Consider the following 12,933-nt stretch of genomic DNA (forward strand, 5'->3'; position numbering starts at 1 on the left):
TTCCCGTTTCTATGACACCGGAAAGTGAGAAAATTACATTCCGCATGTAAAATTTCGACGCCAATTCTTTTGCGCTAGAATTGAATAATCGTGTTGGGACCCATTAGCTTTTCCTATTTATGACATAATCAATGCTCATGCCAAATTTCCCGTTTCTATGACACCGGAAAGTGAGAAAATTACATTCCACACGTAAAATTTGGACGCCAATTCTTTTGCGCATAGAATTGAATAATGGAGTTGGGACCCATTAGCTTTTACTATTTATGACATAATCAATGCTCGTGCCAAATTTCCTGTTTCTATGACACCGGAAAGTGAAAAAATTACATTCCACACGTAAAATTTGGACGCCAATTCTTTTGCGCATAGAATTGAATAACGGAGTTGGGACCCATTATCTTTACCTATTTATGACATAATCAATGCTCGTACCAAATTTCCCGTTTCTATGACACCGGAAAGTGAGAAAATTAGATTCCGTACGTAAAATTTGGACGCTAATTCTTTTGCGCATAGAATTGAATAATGGAGTTGGGACCCATTAGCTTTTACTATTTATGACATAATCAATGCTCGTGCCAAATTTCCTGTTTCTATGACACCGGAAAGTGAAAAAATTACATTCCGCACGTAAAATTTCGACGCCAATTCTTTTGCGCTAGAATTGAATAATGGAATTGGGACCCATTAGCTTTTACTACTTATGACATAATCAATGCTCGTGCCAAATTTCCTGTTTCTATGACACCGGAAAGTGAGAAAATTACATTCCACACGTAAAATTTCGACGCCAATTCTTTTGCGCTAGAATTGAATAATGGAATTGGGACCCATTAGCTTTTACTACTTATGACATAATCAATGCTCGTGCCAAATTTCCTGTTTCTATGACACCGGAAAGTGAGAAAATTACATTCCGCACGTAAAATTTTGATGCCAATTCTTTTGCGCTAGAATTGAATAATCGAGTTGGGACCCATTAGCTTTTCCTATTTATGACATAATCAATGCTCGTGCCAAATTTCCCATTTCTATGGCACCGGAATGTGAGAAAATTAGATTCCGTACGTAAAATTTGGACGCTAATTCTTTTGTGCATAGAATTGAATAATGGAGTTGGGACCCATTAGCTTTTCCTACTTATGACATAATCAATGCTCGTGCCAAATTTCTCGTTTCTATGACACTGGAAAGTGAGAAAATTACATTCCGCATGTAAAATTTCGACGCCAATTCTTTTGCGCTAGAATTGAATAATCGTGTTGGGACCCATTCGCTTTTCCTATTTATGACATAATCAATGCTCGTGCCAAATTTCACGTTTCTATGACATTGGGAAGTGAGTGATTTAGATTATGTAGGTAAATTTCGACGCCAATTCTTTTGCGCTAGAATTGAATAATCGAGTTGGGACCCAATTTCTTTTCCTATTTTGGAGATAATCTATGCTTGCGCCAAATTTCATGTTTCTACGACATCGGGAAGTTGGAGAACTTTTGGCGTGTCAGTCAGTCAGTCAGTCAGTCAGTGAGTGAGTCAGTGAGTGAGTGAGTCAGTGAGGGCTTTCAGCTTTAGGGTGCGGGCAGACGAGCGCATAAACGGTGCGTTTTTGCGACCAAACGTATATACGTGACCATCTGAGGCAATGGTTTCGAATGTATTCGTTCACATGGGCGATTTTACGGCGCGTAAAAACGGCAATTCGAAAAAAAACGGAACATATGCGACCGAAATACGCGCCAACGCATATTCGATCGCCGAAAAGACCGTTTGCAAAGTAGGAACAAACGAAAATACGCTTTCTAGCTCTGGTCGTGATCGGTGAAAAACGATCGCTCGGGCGATTATACGTTGCGCTCGTGCGAACGTAAATACGCCTACGCTCGTCTGCCCGCACCCTTATATATATATAGAAAAGATGTCAAGATAAAACAATGTCAGGAGAGCGCCAAGTGAATTAATAGGAAAAAACGACAATAAAACAGCTTATTATGGCTGTTGTATAAGTAAATGAGTGCCAACTCACCTGGTGCTTGGTCAGATAACCCTCGGTAGGGGAACCCACCTGCACCTCTTATCCTGGTATAGGTAATGAATTAGTCCATTATCCACAATCCAGGTCACTGGAGAGACACCAGGAGTCAAAGCAATCTGAGAATTAGATGCTTTAATATAGGTGCTAAATACAAATGAAAACAAGCACTCCGGCTCGTGTCGGTGGGACTGTCTATGAATTCAAAAGATCCATTAGACTGTACAGTGTCGTCAATCTTTTTTATTAAATAAAGTACATAGAGCAACGCATTTCTGCAGAAACGCCTTTTGCAAGCTCAGAATGACATTACAGTTACATAACACAAATATATATGCACTTACATAATCAGTGCTCTTGTTGTTAGAGGACGCCGTGTGTCCTCCTCTGATGTCACAGAGGGAGGGGAATCCCAGTGTGGAGGCTGTTACATGTACGCTCGTTCTATGGAACGCACGTTATGTTGTGATGCATACGGTCGCGTGAAGGTGGCCTAACTCAGTCATGGGTGCCAATGTGCACTATGACCAAAGTCCTCACTAGCTCCTAGAGGTAGTCAATCAACGCAATCTGCAATATGCTGGACCTGAGCACCTGGAAGACAACTGATAAGACAACTAATAATTGAGTCCCTTCAGCAGGACCTCTCTGTGCTTTCCTATCCTCTCATTCTTCATCTCATGGAGCAGACATTACTGATTGCTCAAGTGTCTTTGTTCAGCAATGCTAACCTATAACTAATGCACCCCTCAGTAGCCAATTCGGTTCCAGATCGAAACTAACGCAGGAAAAGGACATATATTAAACTCATTAAACTAATTGGCTATTTCAATGGCTGAAAGCATTGGGGCATGTTTTTTTGCACGCTCAGGATTCATTCACACGGGTGTAGGTGATTTCTGGTCAGCCATGTGACGGACATAGCACAATCGAAAATTGCATAAACGGCGCACAAATCTCCCGCTTGTGTGCCCGTTCAGACGGCCTGGTCTGGCGAGAATACGCTGAGCCCGGGATACCGTCGGGTGGGGCGAGACAGTTTAGCTTTGCTAAATTGCCTCCCCCTTTCCAACCCCTCGCTGGCTCTTGGCAATGGAGGGTGGGGATGGGGCAGGAGCTAGTGTCCTAAGCTCCCGCCCCCTCTCTGCCCCTTGTCGGCTGCTAGCAATGGGAGGCAGCGGGAGCTTAGCAACTGGCTCCCGCCCCATTCTGCCCCCTTCCATTGCAAACAGTCGGCAGGGGAGAAGAGGAGAAGGGAAGGGGGTGGGAGTTTAGCAGACATGCTGCTACACACCCTCCCACCTCCTTTCTCAGGTAGCATCTATAGGCTCTCATAGGAGTCTATGGGAGCTGCCGCTGTATTTCCACCCGAATATAGTTCCTGAACAATCTTTCCTGGCCAGCGTAAAAGCTTCTGGCCAAAATGCACACCGTATGCACTATCTTGGCAGGCTGGGCGCTTTTACGCCGCAGGAATACTGCCATCTGAACTGATGCATTGTAAATGGCCGTCTGTGAAAACGGGGCTGAAATACACTCGTGTGAAGCACAAATGAGCAGTAAAGAACGCTGTTGCACATGCAAATATATAACGCCTGATATGCAAAAATGCTGTGCTAATGCATGTGCTTGAGTGAATCTGGCCTTATGGTGTTTTACTTTGTATATAAAACTAATGCAATGGTAAAAATATAAAAAGAGCAAGTCACTTTATCAACAGATTGTAAAAGTTAAATTGTTTGTTAATGCAATTTAAAAAAGTAATAAAAACAAAGCCAAGAACTGAGTGGTTTATTAATTCTATCATTTATCAAAGCGTTTACTAATTACTTTTGGAATCACTCAATTAAATGTAATCAGAACTAATTACAATTGTATCTTTTCATGCTTTTTTATACATATATAGGAAAGATAGATAGATAGATAGATAGATAGATATGAGATAGATAGATAGATAGATAGATAGATAGATAGATAGATAGATAGATAGATAGATAGATAGATAGATATGGGATAGATAGATAGATAGATAGATAGATAGATATGGGATAGATAGATAGATAGATATGGGATAGATAGATAGATAGATAGATAGATAGATATGGGATAGATAGATAGATAGATAGATAGATAGATAGATAGATAGATAGATAGATAGATTGATTCCGTGTTTCCCCAAAAATCAGACATTGTCTTGTATTAATTTTTTCCCCAAAGGAGGCACAGGGTTTTATTTTCGGGAGAGGTCTTATAATAGCGGCAGAGAGCTTCGCCACAATTTTACTCTTGCTTTTGGAGTTTGCATTCCTGCCTCCAACAGTGGTTTTAGCATACCCCATCATTGATTAGGTGCACTAAATGCAAAATATAGGACAGACAGCGCTCGAAAAACGTGTCCGAGCGCATGTGTGCGAGGCTCTCATTGAAATCAATGCTAGCATTGCACCACAATTACCATAGTGTTTTGAACACTGCAGTAATTGCAGTAAAAAATTCTATGTGTCACTTACCTAGCACGTTCCAGGTCTCTTCTGCTGGTCTGTGGAGTTCCGGCAGCTTGCTTGCAGTCGCCAACAGAAGTTTCCTTTTTGGTAATGGGGTTTGTAAACCCTGCCTCTAGGAAGTGATAGCTCTGATTGGTTCTTAATAGAGATGAGCGAACGCGTTCGTCCGAGCTTGATATTCGTGCGAATATTAGGGTGTTCGGGATGTTCGTTATTCGTGACGAACACCATGCGGTGTTCTGGTTACTTTCACTTCCTTCCCTGAGACGTTAGCGCGCTTTTCTGGCCAATTGAAAGACAGGGAAGGCATTACAACTTCCCCCTGCAACGTTTAAGCCCTATACCACCCCCCTGCTGTGAGTGGCTGGCGAGATCAGGTGTTCGCCTAATATAAAAGTCGGCCCCTCCCGCGGCTCGCCTCAGATGCGGTGTGAGTTAGATGAGGGACAGTGCTGTTTATACCGGAGCTGCTGTAGGGAAAGAATTGGTAGTTAGTGTAGGCTTCAAGACCCCCCAAAGGTCCTTATTAGGGCCACTGATAGCTGTGTGTTGGCTGCTGTTAGCAGTGGGATTTTTTTTTTTTTCTCAAAATCGCCTCTGCAGACCGTTGCACCTGGCATTAGGGACAGAAGTGCTGCATAGGCAGGGAGAGTGTTAGGAGTGAGTGTAGCCTTCAAGAACCTCAACGGTCCTTTCTAGGGCCATATTTATCCGTGTGCAGTACTGTCCAGGCTGCTGTTGGCTGTGCTGCATTTTTTTTGGGCTTCTCAAAATCGCCTCTGCAGAGCATTGCACCCTCCATTGATACTGCAGGGAAAGAATTGTATAGGCAGGGCCACAACACAGTTATTATTCATTGAATATACGCAGTGCTGCCTGTTGGTGGGAAAAAACTGAAAACAAATCTATTTGTCCAGCCTGTGTCCGTCCTTACGCCTGTGTAGACGTGTGAGCTGCGTGAAAAACATTGCTAAATCATACGCAGCCAGCTACGCTTTACTGCTGGGTTCGCCATTTGCTTTCCTTAATTGGGAAAAAAAAATACCTGCTCTCCAAGAGTTATAATAACTCTGCTACCCTCACGTTCTGTGACACATAAGCAGGGACACAGCGCAGTTATTAAACTTCGCAGGTTCATTGAATATACGCAGTGCTGCCTGTTGGTGGGAAAAAACTGAAAACAAATCTATTTGTCCAGCCTGTGTCCGTCCTTACGCCTGTGTAGACGTGTGAGCTGCGTGAAAAACATTGCTAAATCATACGCAGCCAGCTACGCTTTACTGCTGGGTTCGCCATTTGCTTTCCTTAATTGGGAAAAAAAAATACCTGCTCTCCAAGAGTTATAATAACTCTGCTACCCTCACGTTCTGTGACACATAAGCAGGGACACAGCGCAGTTATTAAACTTCGCAGGTTCATTGAATATACGCAGTGCTGCCTGTTGGTGGGAAAAAACTGAAAACAAATCTATTTGTCCAGCCTGTGTCCGTCCTTACGCCTGTGTAGACGTGTGAGCTGCGTGAAAAACATTGCTAAATCATACGCAGCCAGCTACGCTTTACTGCTGGGTTCGCCATTTGCTTTCCTTAATTGGGAAAAAAAAATACCTGCTCTCCAAGAGTTATAATAACTCTGCTACCCTCACGTTCTGTGACACATAAGCAGGGACACAGCGCAGTTATTAAACTTCGCAGGTTCATTGAATATACGCAGTGCTGCCTGTTGGTGGGAAAAAACTGAAAACAAATCTATTTGTCCAGCCTGTGTCCGTCCTTACGCCTGTGTAGACGTGTGAGCTGCGTGAAAAACATTGCTAAATCATACGCAGCCAGCTACGCTTTACTGCTGGGTTCGCCATTTGCTTTCCTTAATTGGGAAAAAAAAAATACCTGCTCTCCAAGAGTTATAATAACTCTGCTACCCTCACGTTCTGTGACACATAAGCAGGGACACAGCGCAGTTATTAAACTTCGCAGGTTCATTGAATATACGCAGTGCTGCCTGTTGGTGGGAAAAAACTGAAAACAAATCTATTTGTCCAGCCTGTGTCCGTCCTTACGCCTGTGTAGACGTGTGAGCTGCGTGAAAAACATTGCTAAATCATACGCAGCCAGCTACGCTTTACTGCTGGGTTCGCCATTTGCTTTCCTTAATTGGGAAAAAAAAATACCTGCTCTCCAAGAGTTATAATAACTCTGCTACCCTCACGTTCTGTGACACATAAGCAGGGACACAGCGCAGTTATTAAACTTCGCAGGTTCATTGAATATACGCAGTGCTGCCTGTTGGTGGGAAAAAACTGAAAACAAATCTATTTGTCCAGCCTGTGTCCGTCCTTACGCCTGTGTAGACGTGTGAGCTGCGTGAAAAACATTGCTAAATCATACGCACCCAGCTACGCTTTACTGCTGGGTTCGCCATTTGCTTTCCTTAATTGGGAAAAAAAATACCTGCTCTCCAAGAGTTATAATAACTCTGCTACCCTCACGTTCTGTGACACATAAGCAGGGACACAGCACAGTTATTAAACTTAGATAATTCATTCACTAGAGGCAGTGGGGCCTTTCGTTTTCCAAAAAGGGCAAAAATTATATTTGGCCTGCAGTCTTGCGCCAATTTATTTCCTGCCTGGGAAATCTAATCACTGGTAATACAGCATGCTGAGGGGTAGGGGTAAGCCTAGAGGACGTGGACGTGGACGTGGCCGAGGACGCGGAGGGCCAAGTGAGGGTGTGGGCACAGGCCAAGCTCCTGATCCAGGTGTGTCGCAGCTGTCTGCTGCGCGATTAGGAGAGAGGCACGTTTCTGGCGTCCCCACATTCATCGCCCAATTAATGGGTCCACGCGGGAGACGGTTATTAGAAAATGAGCAGTGTGAGCAGGTCCTGTCCTGGATGGCAGAAAGTGCTTCGAGCAACCTATCGTCTACCCGCAGTTCTGCGCCGTCCACTGCTGCCAATCCGAATCCTCTGTCTGCTGCTCCTCCTTCCTCCCAGCCTCCTCAGTCCACTACAATGACACCTGCTCAGGAGCGGGAACACTCCCAGGAACTGTTCTCGGGCCCCTGCTTAGATTGGGCAGCAGCGGTTCCTCTCCCACCAGAGGAGTTTATCGTCACTGATGCCCAACCATTCGAAAGTTCCCGGGGTCCGGGGGAAGAGGCTGGGGACTTCCGCCAACTGTCTCAACAACTTTCTGTGGGTGAGGAGGACGATGACGATCAGACACAGTTGTCTTGCAGTGAGGTAGTAGTAAGGGCAGTAAGTCCCAGGGAGCAGCGCACAGAGGATTCGGAGGAAGAGCAGCAGGACGATGAGGTGACTGACCCCACCTGGTGTGCAACGCTTACTCAGGAGGACAGGTCTTCAGAGGGGGAGTCAAGGGCATCAGCAGGGCAGGTTGCAAGAGGCAGTGCGGTGGCCAGGGGTAGAGGCAGGGCCAGACCGAATAATCCACCAAGTGTTTCCCAAAGCGCCCCCTCGCGCCATGCCACCCTGCGTAGGCCGAGGTGCTCTAAGGTCTGGCAGTTTTTCACAGAGACGCCTGACGACCGACGAACAGTGGTGTGCAACCTTTGTCGCGCAAAGCTCAGCCGGGGAGCCAACACCAACAGCCTCACCACCACCACCATGCGCAGACATATGATGGCCAAGCACCCCGCAAGGTGGGACAAAGGCCGTTCACCGTCTCCGGTTTGCACCCCTGCCTCTCCCCCTGTGCCCCAACCTGCCACTGAGATGCAACCCCCCTCTCAGGACACAGGCACTACCGCCTCATGGCCTGCACCCACACCCTCATCTCCGCTGTCCTCGGCCCCATCCAGCAGTGTAGTTCAGCGCACCGTTCAGCCGTCGCTTGCGCAAGTGTTCGAGCGCAAGCGCAAGTACGCCGCCACGCACCCGCACGCTCAAACGTTAACCGTCCGCATCGCAAAATTCATCAGCCTTGAGATGCTGCCGTATAGGGTTGTGGAAACGGAGTCCTTCAAAAGTATCATGGAGGCGGCGGCCCCGCGCTACTCAGTTCCCAGTCGCCACTACTTTTCCCGATGTGCCGTCCCAGCCCTGCACGACCACGTCTCCCGCAACATTGTGCGCGCCCTCACCAACGCGGTTACTGCCACGGTCCACTTAACTACGGACACGTGGACAAGCACAGGCGGGCAGGGCCACTACATCTCCCTGACGGCACATTGGGTGAATTTAGTGGAGGCTGGGACAGAGTCAGAGCCTGGGACCGCTCACGTCCTACCCACCCCCAGAATTGCGGGCCCCAGCTCGGTGCTGGTATCTGCGGAGGTGTATGCTTCCTCCACTAAAGCACCCTCCTCCTCCTCCTCCTCCTCTGTCTCACAATCAAGATGTGTTAGCAGCAGCATGTCGCCAGCAGTCGGTGTCGCGCGGTGTGGCAGCACAGCGGTGGGCAAGCGTCAGCAGGCCGTGCTGAAACTACTCAGCTTAGGCGATAAGAGGCACACGGCCCACGAACTGCTGCAGGGTCTGACACAGCAGACCGACCGCTGGCTTGCGCCGCTGAGCCTCCAACCGGGCATGGTCGTGTGTGACAACGGCCGTAACCTGGTGGCGGCTCTGCAGCTTGGCAGCCTCACGCACGTGCCATGCCTGGCCCACGTCTTTAATTTGGTGGTTCAGCGGTTTCTGAAAAGCTACCCACGCTTGTCAGACCTGCTCGTAAAGGCGCGCCGGCTCTGCGCACATTTCCGCAAGTCCCACACGGACGCTGCCACCCTGCGCACCCTGCAACATCACTTTAAGCTGCCAGTGCACCGACTGCTGTGCGACGTGCCCACACGGTGGAACTCTACGCTCCACATGTTGGCCAGGCTCTATGAACAACGGAGAGCTATAGTCGAATACCAACTCCAACATGGGCGGCGCAGTGGGAGTCAGCCTCCTCAATTCCTTTCAGAAGAGTGGGCCTGGTTGGCAGACATCTGCCATGTCCTTGGTAATTTTGAGGAGTCTACCCAGGTGGTGAGCGGCGATGCTACAATCATTAGCGTCACCATTCCTCTGCTATGCATCTTGAGAAATTCCCTGCAAACCATAAAGGCAGCTGCTTTGCGCTCGGAAACGGGGGCGGGGGAAGACAGTATGCCGCTGGATAGTCAGGGCACCCTCCTGTCTATTTCTCAGCGCGTACAGGAGGAGGAGGAGGAGCATGAGGAGGATGAGGAGGAGGGGGAAGAGACAGCTTGGCCCGCTGCTGACGGTACACCGGCTGATTGCCTGTCATCCTTTCAGCGTGTATGGCCTGAGGAGGAGGAGGAGGAGGAGGAGGATCCTGAAAGTGATCTTCCTAGTGAAGACAGCCATGTGTTGCGTACAGGTACCCTGGCACACATGGCTGACTTCATGTTAGGATGCCTTTCTCGTGACCCTCGCGTTGCACGCATTCTGGCCACGACGGATTACTGGGTGTACACACTGCTCGATCCACGGTATAAGGAGAACCTGCCCACTCTGATTCCCGAAGAGGAAAGGGGTTCGAGAGTGTTGCTATACCACAGGACCCTTGCGGACAAGCTGATGGTAAAATTCCCAGCCGACAGCGCTAGTGGCAGAAGGCGCAGTTCCGAGGGCCATGTTGCAGGGGATGTGCGTAGATCGAGCAGCATGTACATCCCAGGCAGTGCAACAGTCTTTAAGGGCCTGGCCAGCTTTATGGCTCCCCACCAAGACTGTGTCACCGCTCCCCAGTCACGGCTGAGTCGGCGGGAGCACTGCAAAAGGATGGTGAGGGAGTACGTAGCGGATCGCACGACCATCCTTGGTGACGCCTCTGCCCCCTACAACTACTGGGTGTCGAAGCTGGACACGTGGCCTGAACTAGCCCTGTATGCCCTTGAGGTGCTTGCTTGTCCTGCGGCTAGCGTGTTGTCGGAGAGGGTGTTTAGTGCGGCTGGGGGAATCATCACAGATAAGCGTAGCCGCTTGTCAACCGACAGTGCCGACAGGCTAACACTCATCAAGATGAACAAAGGCTGGATTTCCCCAGACTTCTGTTCTCCACCAGCGGACAGCAGCGATACGTAAGCAATACGTAGGCTGCACCCGCGGATGGAAGCTACGTTCTCTCTCACCATCCAAAACGGGGACATTTCTGCTTCATCAATCTGTGTCTAATATTCCTCCTCCTCCTCCTCCTGCTCCACCTCCTGAAACCTCACGTAATCACGCTGAACGGGCAATTTTTCTTAGGGCCACAAGGCTCACTCAAATAATTTTTCAGAACAATTTTTATAAGTTTCAATGCGCTTAAAAGCATTGGAACTTTAACTTGAACCAATTTTTCGTTACACTGGGCTGCCTCCAGGCCTAGTTACCACTTAAGCCACATTAACCAAAGCGATTAATGGGTTTCACCTGCCCTCTTGGCTGGCCATGGCCAATTTTTGGGATGTACATTAGTACTGTTGATACAGCAATTTGTGTGGGCCCTCGCCTACAGTGTAATCAAATTAATTTTTAGCCCACCTGCATTACAGCTGACGTTACCTCAGCTGTGTTGGGCAATGCAATGGGATATTTTTGTGTACCGCCGGTGGGTTCCAGGGAGCCACCCATGCTGTAGGTGCACACTGAGTTTTTAATACATCTGTACACTTCTAAAGAACCCGTCTGACCGGGGCATGCAGTGTGGGCCGAAGCCCACCTGTATTACGCACGACATTACTACCTCAGCTGTGTTGGGCAATGCAATGGGATATTTCTATGTACCGCCGGTGGCTTCCTGGCACCCACCCAGGCAGTGGGTCCACAGGGAGTTAAACCTACATGTGTCCACTTGTAAAGAATCCCAGTCTGACTGGGGCATGCAGTGTGGGCCGAAGCACACCTGTATTACGCACGACATTACTACCTCAGCTGTGTTGGGCAATGCAATGGGATATTTCTATGTACCGCCGGTGGCTTCCTGGCACCCACCCAGGCAGTGGGTCCACAGGGAGTTAAACCTACATGTGTCCACTTGTAAAGAATCCCAGTCTGACTGGGGCATGCAGTGTGGGCCGAAGCCCACCTGTATTACGCACGACATTACTACCTCAGCTGTGTTGGGCAATGCAATGGGATATTTTTGTGTACCGCCGGTGGGTTCCAGGGAGCCACCCATGCTGTGGGTCGACAGGGACTTCACAATAGGGAGTTGTACCTGCCTGTGTCTATGAATTAAAAAGCCCGGTCTGACTGGGGCATGCAGACACCTTGACAGAATGAATAGTGTGTGGCACATAGGTTCCCCATTGCTATGCCCACGTGTGCAGCTCCAGATGGCGGTGGCACAGGATTCTATTTCTCATTGCTTCTGTACAGCATTGTGGGCTATCGCTCCGCCACTTTTAAAGAGGGTCGCTGCCTAGCCGTGCCAACCTCTGCAGTGTATGCCTGCGGTCCCTCGTCATGGCAGACGCAATTCTAAATAGACATGAGCGTGGTGTGGCATGAGGGCAGCTGAAGGCTGCGCAGGGACACTTTGGTGTGCGCTGTGGGGGGGAGGGGGTGCGGTTGGGCAGCATGTAACTCAGGAGAAGTGGCAGTGGAGTGTCATGCAGGCAGTGATTGTGCTTTGTTGGAGGTAGTGTGGTGCTTAGCAAAGGTATGCCATGCTAATGAGCGCTTTTCAGAAGTAAAAGTTGTTGGGAGGGGGGGGGGGCCCACTCTTGCCGCTATTGTGGCTTAATAGTGGGACCTGTGAACTTAGGATGCAGCCCAACATGTAGCCCCTCGCCTGCCCTATCCGTCACTGTGTCATTCCCATCACTTTCCTGAATTGCCCAGATTTTCACACATGAAAACCTTAGCGAGCATCGGCAAAATACAAAAATGTTCTGGTCGCCCATTGACTTCAATGGGGTTCGTTGTTCGAAACGAACCCTCGAGCATCACGGGAAGTTCGTTACGAATAACGAACACCCGAACATTTTGGTGTTCGCTCATCTCTAGTTCTTAAGCATTGAATGGCTTTGATTGGTTCATTGAGCGCTGAATTGATTGGCTCAGCCGTGGCACTCGAGAACCAATCAAAGACATCGCTTCCTGGAGGCGAGGTTTACGAACTCTGTTACCAGGAAACAATGTTTTATTGGCTGCTGAGAACTACAAGCAAGCAGCTGGAACTCCGCAGAGCTGCGTGAGGGATCCGGACAGCACCTGCTAGGTAAGTATTTTTTTTATTTATTTTTTAATGTTTATCGTTCAAGACCCCATGCAAATAAGGGTGGGGCTTATTTTTACGGTAGGTCTTACTTTCTGGGAAACATGGTATATATGGTAGACAGATAGATAGATATGAGATAGATAGATAGATAGGAGATAGATAAATATTAGATAGATAGATCTTTTTTTAAACATTAGATAGATAGATAGATAGATA

This window comes from Eleutherodactylus coqui, chromosome 3 (assembly GCF_035609145.1).
Source record: "Eleutherodactylus coqui strain aEleCoq1 chromosome 3, aEleCoq1.hap1, whole genome shotgun sequence".
Classification (NCBI taxonomy): Eukaryota; Metazoa; Chordata; class Amphibia; order Anura; family Eleutherodactylidae; genus Eleutherodactylus; species Eleutherodactylus coqui.